Raw genomic sequence first — 7,367 nt, 5'->3', positions numbered from 1 at the left:
GATTATATCAAAAGCAAGACTTCGACATCTGGGGGCGAAGCGTCAAGCTCACGCGGAGCTGAAAGCGGCTACATTCGGCACAATATGAGCTGTTTTGAGCCTCTGATCTGATGAACGCGCGTGCAGGGACTGTTAATGTGGCTTTATAAATAAGGTAGGATCATTTTTCCTTTCATATTAATTTTCATTTATGTTTTCTGTGAGCGTACTCAAAAACCTTATATTTTACTGCATGCATTTGTTTAGGGGATGCAATTATATAATTGTACTACTACATGTAACAGACCCATTTTCTAGTTTGATATATATATATATATATATATATATATATATATATATATATATATATATAGCATGTTTTTTGTTTGTGTGTTTGTTTTCTTTGAAAAATGCTCGTTCTGTGATTCACTCAGCGTGACAGTTGAGCTGATTATGCTGCACTATAACATTATGCATGCATATGTTGGACTTTTAGTTATTAAATGTACGTATTTGGTACACCATAAAAAAGACATTCTTAAAAGATAATGTAACATGTTACAGTAAAGAACAGCTATGGTTAAAATCAGTTTTAGTGTAAATTATAGGCTTTATAGTATAGTAAATTTTACTGCAGAATATTCTGTATTGTTTTTTAAAAAAGTAAAGAGTATTAATTAATTTATTATTTACGGAGAAATTATATATTTACCCATAAAAATTGATTAGTACATTTTAAATGATGATAAAAATTCCATTAAAGTTCCATTAAAATTACTAGCATAATTAAAGATATTTCATTTTGGAATGAGTTAACTTACCTCATGTGGGTCATAATATCATTCATGTTGATATCACATGACCAGCTGAACACTGCATCTTGGTAACCCTAATTTTTGGACAATTTTGTTGAATGAATCATAGCTGATTGCTAATTACATTTTTATTAGAAAGCAAAAAATGATTACTTTTGCATGGTGTTGGATCCATCGATACTAGACAACTGCTAGATTGGCCAGAGTGCACCTAAATACTTCTATCATGTTAAAATATTGTTAAAATAAAAAATATCAATTGCCTTAATTATAATATTTAAGAATACTGTAATTAAAATAAATTTATAATTCTCTCTTAATTCTCTTGCATGAACATCATATGAACTTTATGTCATCATGTTGCTTGATAAATCTGTGTCCACATTTTAATAGCTCAAACAGATTGGCAGGACCTGTGTTAAAATTTTTTAAAAAGATTACAATTTAACCACGTTTACAGTTAGAACTGATAGTCACCAAAATGGCATCAAATATCGTCCCAGTTTTTGTAGCATAACCAAATGTAACCAAAAGAAAGTGCAGTGAAGACAAATACCTTACTGGTTTATATTCTCTCTCTCTCTCAAGCACACAAACTCGCACGCAGCCCACACTATACCCACCCGTGGTTATTGCGCGCCGCACCGCTGTTGACAGAGCACGAGACATCTCTCTTTGAACATGATAAATGAAACGCAGCAGCAAGACATCGTGCAGCTACTGCACAGCTGCCTGCAGATGCCATTACATTTATACTGCACAATTTGTTTTTGCTTCTTTGAGACAGAACTACACTGATCTGTATGTGAGAGATCGGGGCTAGCTGTCACATATTCACACCAATATAACTTTAGTGAACTGAAATCAGATAGGAAACAGTAGGATCCAGTAAACGATACTCTCTTGCTCTCTTTTTCTCTCTGACTAGGAACCAGTAGGCAATGTGTGTGAGCCAGAGGAAAGAGCCTCAGGTGAATAGAGGATTTGTCAGAGAGGCGTGTGAGTGTGTCTGCGTGAAGCAGTCCTCAGGTAATTAAAATTCACAACACACACAGACATTGTTACGTAACACACTGACTGTAGTCTAACCTAATCCACTTTATGGCATATAGTGTTTGAGGACACAGCATTGTTTTAAAGTGAATTGTCATCCTCAGCAAGAGATTGAAAGAGAGATCTATTTGTAAAAATCCAATTTTCAATCCCGTTGCAAAGCCACAGTTTCACAGAATCCTTGTGTGCTCATCTGCAGGGTCTTTCCTCTAAGAGTGCCCTCAACGGTCGACAACGTCGAAAGTCGCCTACTTTAAGCGAAAATATGCGGAAGAGGAGGATGTTCAGGGAAGCCTACATGGATATTTACAAAAAGTGAGTGTCGAATGATATGTGCTGAAACAGTGCTGATTTGTTGTGCACCGTTCAGATCTGAACTGAGAATGACTTTTAAAGTCCAGTTCAGTTTCTGAATTTGAATTGAGGAAGCAAACAGGATGCAGAATTGCAATTCAAATTTGAATGAAAGGAAATATAATTACAATGAATTGACATTCAAATAAATTCACATAACTGGAACTGGAATATTGGCTTGAGAAAGTCTTTAAAAGTTTTGAAAAAAGTTTGGAATGTGATAGATAGAATGATGGATAGATAGATAGATAGATAGATAGATAGATATAGATGGATGGATGGATGGATGGATAGATAGATAGATAGATAGATAGATAGATAGATAGATAGATAGATAGATAGATAGATAGATAGATAGATAGATAGATAGATAGATAGATAGATAGATAGATAGATAGATAGATAGATAGATAGATAGATAGATAGATAGGAGGATGGATGGATGGTTGGATAGATAAGACAATAGATAGATAGATAGATAGATAGATAGATAGATAGATAGATAGATAGATAGATAGATAGATAGATAGATAGATAGATAGATAGGATGATGGATGGATGGATGGATAAGACAATGGATAGATAGATAGATAGATAGATAGATAGATAGATAGATAGATAGATAGATAGATAGATAGATAGATAGATAGATAGATAGATAGATAGATAGATAGATAGATAGATAGATAGATAGAGATATGATGGATGAATAGGATGGATGGATGGATGGATGGATGGATAGATAGATAGATAGATAGATAGATAGATAGATAGATAGATAGATAGATAGATAGATAGATAGATAGATAGATAGATAGATAGATAGGATGGATGAATAGGATGGATGGATGGATGGATAGATAGATAGATAGATAGATAGATAGATAGATAGATAGATAGATAGATAGATAGATAGATAGATAGATAGATAGACAGACAGATAGATAGATAGATAGATAGATAGATAGATAGATAGATAGATAGATAGATAGATAGATAGATAGATAGAGATAGGATGGATGAATAGGATGGATGGATGGATGGATGGATGGACAGATAGATAGATAGATAGATAGATAGATAGATAGATAGATAGATAGATAGATAGATAGATAGATAGATAGATAGATAGATAGGATGGATGAATAGGATGGATGGATGGATGGATAGATAGATAGATAGATAGATAGATAGATAGATAGATAGATAGATAGATAGATAGATAGATAGATAGATAGATAGATAGATAGATAGATAGATAGGATGGATGGATGAATAGGATGGATGGATGGATGGACAGAGAGATAGATAGATAGATAGATAGATAGATAGATAGATAGATAGATAGATAGATAGATAGATAGATAGGATGATGGATGGATGGATGGATGGATGGATAAGACGATGGATGGATGGATGGATAGATAAGACAATGGATGGATAGATAGATAGATAGATAGATAGATAGATAGATAGATAGATAGATAGATAGATAGATAGATAGATAGATAGATAGATAGATAGATAGATAGATAGATAGTTTGTCATTCCAATAAAATTTCAATTAAAAAAATAAATCAGTAATCAGTTCAATCATCCCTGTCTGTGTTTCTGATCCTATCTGTCACACTCTTTGCTTCAGTTGCCCATTTCATGTCAACAACCCAGTCACATCAACCTGTCCCTGTCATCTTCCAACCGTCTCTCCTTACCTGTCCCTCTCCCCTCAGCACCTGATCCTGCGTGAGGAGCGCAGCTGCATCTTGCGCCTATCTCTGCAGAAGCTGCGTTTCCTAGACGACCCCGAGGCTTACCTCCGCCGCTCCGTGCTCATCAACAACCTGCTACGCAAGATCCACCTGGATGAAGCCCAGAGGGAAAGAGAGAAACAGAGGGATGACAAGGAGGAGGAGCAGGAGACAGAGAGGAGGCGAAAGAGATTAAAGGTGGTGCTCCAGGAGTTCCAGCAGTACAAGCTGCTGCCGTATTCACCCTCCCCAGCCACATGCATCTGTGGCCTGGGGAGCTGCCACACCCTGCCTCCTGATCATGGAGCTTCAGTGCTACTCTACCATTTGGATGATAAAGGATAAGATTGTAATCGTGTGCATGCACAGGATTTCCAACTGTCCATGACTGATTTCCAGGAGCCAGCAAAAAAAGGGGATTCGGGTTTGTGTGCATTTGTACTTGTGCAAGTCTGCTGGTGAGCATGAGCTCTGTGGTTTGTGACGTGACAGGTGTCTGCCCATATCAGGGTGTATTTTTTCCAAGTGGAAAAAGACATAATCAGATTGTTATCACTGCCTCGCTCTGTTAATCTGAACTTTGACCACGGATGTTTTGTTTTCATAAATTTGCTTGAGTGACTTATAATCTTAAACAATGTTTTCAGGGATAAAAAAGGCAAACAAAAGCCATGCACCTTGTGGTTATGTTGTTAAAAAAAAAATTATTGAAATTGTCAGTTTCAAAATCCTGGTTGCTCCTAATGTTGGAGTGATTCTACTTGCTCTGAAATGAACTTTTTTTGTGCGTGTAAGTGTCGAACTAGCTAATTTTTATTTTTTTTTTAAAATAAAGTTCTCATACCTTTTAACAAACAAATAAATAAATAAAACAAAGAAAATAAGGAAATGTATGAGAGAAAATAAGTGAAACTAATATTTTTTTTCAAGGCCTTCTTGTTTTTTTTTTCAGCTTAAACCGGGTCTCTAGTGACATGCAACTTTCACGATCATAATAGTAAAACAAAACAAAAAAAAAATGTAAAAAGTTCATTTGCATTTGCTACTTGTGTTTAAAGGGTTAGTTCATCCAAAAATGAAATTCTGTCATTAATTACCTCATGTTGTTCCACACCCATAAGACCTTTGTTAATCTTCAGAACACAAATTAAGATGTTTTTGATCAAATCCCGTGGCTCAGTGAGGCCTGCATTGCTAGCAATGACACTCCCTTAATCAATGCCCAGAAAACTACTAAAAACATATTTAAAACAGTTCATATGACTACAGTGGTTCAACCTTAATATTATAAAGCGACGAGAAATACTTTTTGTGCTCCAAAAATAACAAAATAGCGACTTTATTCCACAATATCTAGTGAAGGGCGATTTCAAAACACTGCTTCATGAAGCTTCGAATCACGAGTCATTTGTTTCGAATCAGTGGTGCAGAGCGCCAAAATCACATGATTTCAGTAAACGATGTTTGGTTACGTCATAAGTGTTTTGAAACTTCAATAGTTCACGTGACTCTGGCAGTTTGATACACACTCCGAACCACTGATTCAAAACAAAAGATTCGTAAAGCTTCAAAGCTTCATGAAGCAGTGTTTTGAAATCGTCCGTCACTAGATATTGTTGAATAAAGTCGCTATTTTGTTATTTTTGGCGCACAAAAAACAGTCTCGTCGCTTTATAATATTAAGGTTGAACCACTGTAGTCACAGGAACTGTTTTAAAAATATTTTTAGTAGCTTTCTGGGCATTTGAAAGTCTAAATTATCTTGATGTCAATGCAGGCCTCACTGAGCCATCGGATTTGATCAAAAACATCGTAATTTGTTTTCCGAAGATGAACGAAGGTCTTACGGTTGTGAAAAGACATGAGTGTGACAGAATTTTCATTTTTGGGTGAACTAACCCTTTAAGGTCTTTGCATTCAGCCTTTTAAGGCTTTTGGCAGAAACTGTTATGTTAAGGTGACTCTGCCACCTAGTGTTTTCTCCGCTACTTTGGTTCATTAATTTCAATCATCTCTACTACCTGCAGTTTATAATGCTGTTTTACAGTTACCTGAAGGTAGTCAATTGATAGTAATTTAGGTATTCAGTTCAGTTTGTCCCAATGCCTCGTTTGTACACACATGGACTTTCTACATTTCTGTCTCTTTAATATCTGGATCTGGAAACCCTAACTGTGTGGGTGTTGGAATATCTCCTAACAATGACCTACATTCAGTGCAAAAACCCACGGATTATGACTAACAGGGAAAACAAGGTATACTTGCTCAATGTAGTGTAAAATCTCCCTCTCTCTTTTACACAGAACCTCAGATGATCCTGTTCTCATCTCATATCGCTGTGCATGTCTCACACGTTGGTTACACAAGGTTTTCTAACAGGCAAAGTAGTGCAAAAATATTTTGGTACAGTATATAATGACTGGTACTCTTACTATTGATACTTTGTGTGTTTGTTTATGCACATTTGTATGTGTAATGTATTTTTTTTCAATATCTGAATGTAATTTACTGAGATCTAAATTCAGAGTGCTATCTTTTGGACATTTCAAAGCATAGACATGGATATCCAGTTTATTTTGAAATGGAGCTATTTTTTGTTTCAAAGAGAACATTATTCCTCAGAGAATTAAGTGCTATTTTGCCAAAAGATTTAAAAGTAGCATATACGAGAATTGTCTATTTTCATGGCACTGCAGTCAAATAAAATAAAATATTGAATGTTTCACTCAGTCCTTTTTCTTTAGCCTATCTGTGTAAATAAATATATGCAAATTAAAAAAAGGTATGATTTCATCATTATGTACCATATTTATCATCATGTGCGGCAGCTCCCGAGTCCTTAAAGTGATGACGTTATCCCTACGTGAACGTCTCCGCAACCATTGGGCGGAGTTGCTCAACGTTTCCTACACAAAAGTTGACTTAAGTACTCCAGAGGGCGCTTTGTGGTACATTCCCCGTTGAGCTGAATTCAAATCTAAGGTCTTTTTGGTTCTACCGTTGACATTTGTACACTAAAGGCATTATCGTTTAAAACCAAACGATTAGTACTTGACGAATGCATAGAAATCAACCCACGCGATATCATTTAAATTACGCTGTAATCAGAAACGAACACGATTTGGCAAGCAATCCTCAGCGATGTGAAAAGTAACAGCCACCACGTGACAATACTGGCTCTCCGATGTTTTAGTAATGGCTGGGTAATATTTTAAATGAAAGTACGGATAATAATTAAATTAATAATATTTAATTAATGTCAAACAGCAAAGAGGTCACATATTATTCGTTTTTATTTAAAACATTGTTACATTGACCAATCACAACCAATGTCCGGCTGCTAAGCCCCTCCCATTTTGAATCTGACAAACTTGCTCGCTTTTTTCTCCTAGACACTCGTATTTCTTGCTTGCACGAA

The sequence above is a fragment of the Chanodichthys erythropterus genome, chromosome 5 (assembly GCF_024489055.1).
Source record: "Chanodichthys erythropterus isolate Z2021 chromosome 5, ASM2448905v1, whole genome shotgun sequence".
NCBI lineage: Eukaryota > Metazoa > Chordata > Actinopteri > Cypriniformes > Xenocyprididae > Chanodichthys > Chanodichthys erythropterus.
The sequence above is the reverse complement of the archived record's forward strand: the minus strand, read 5'-3'. Positions refer to the sequence as shown.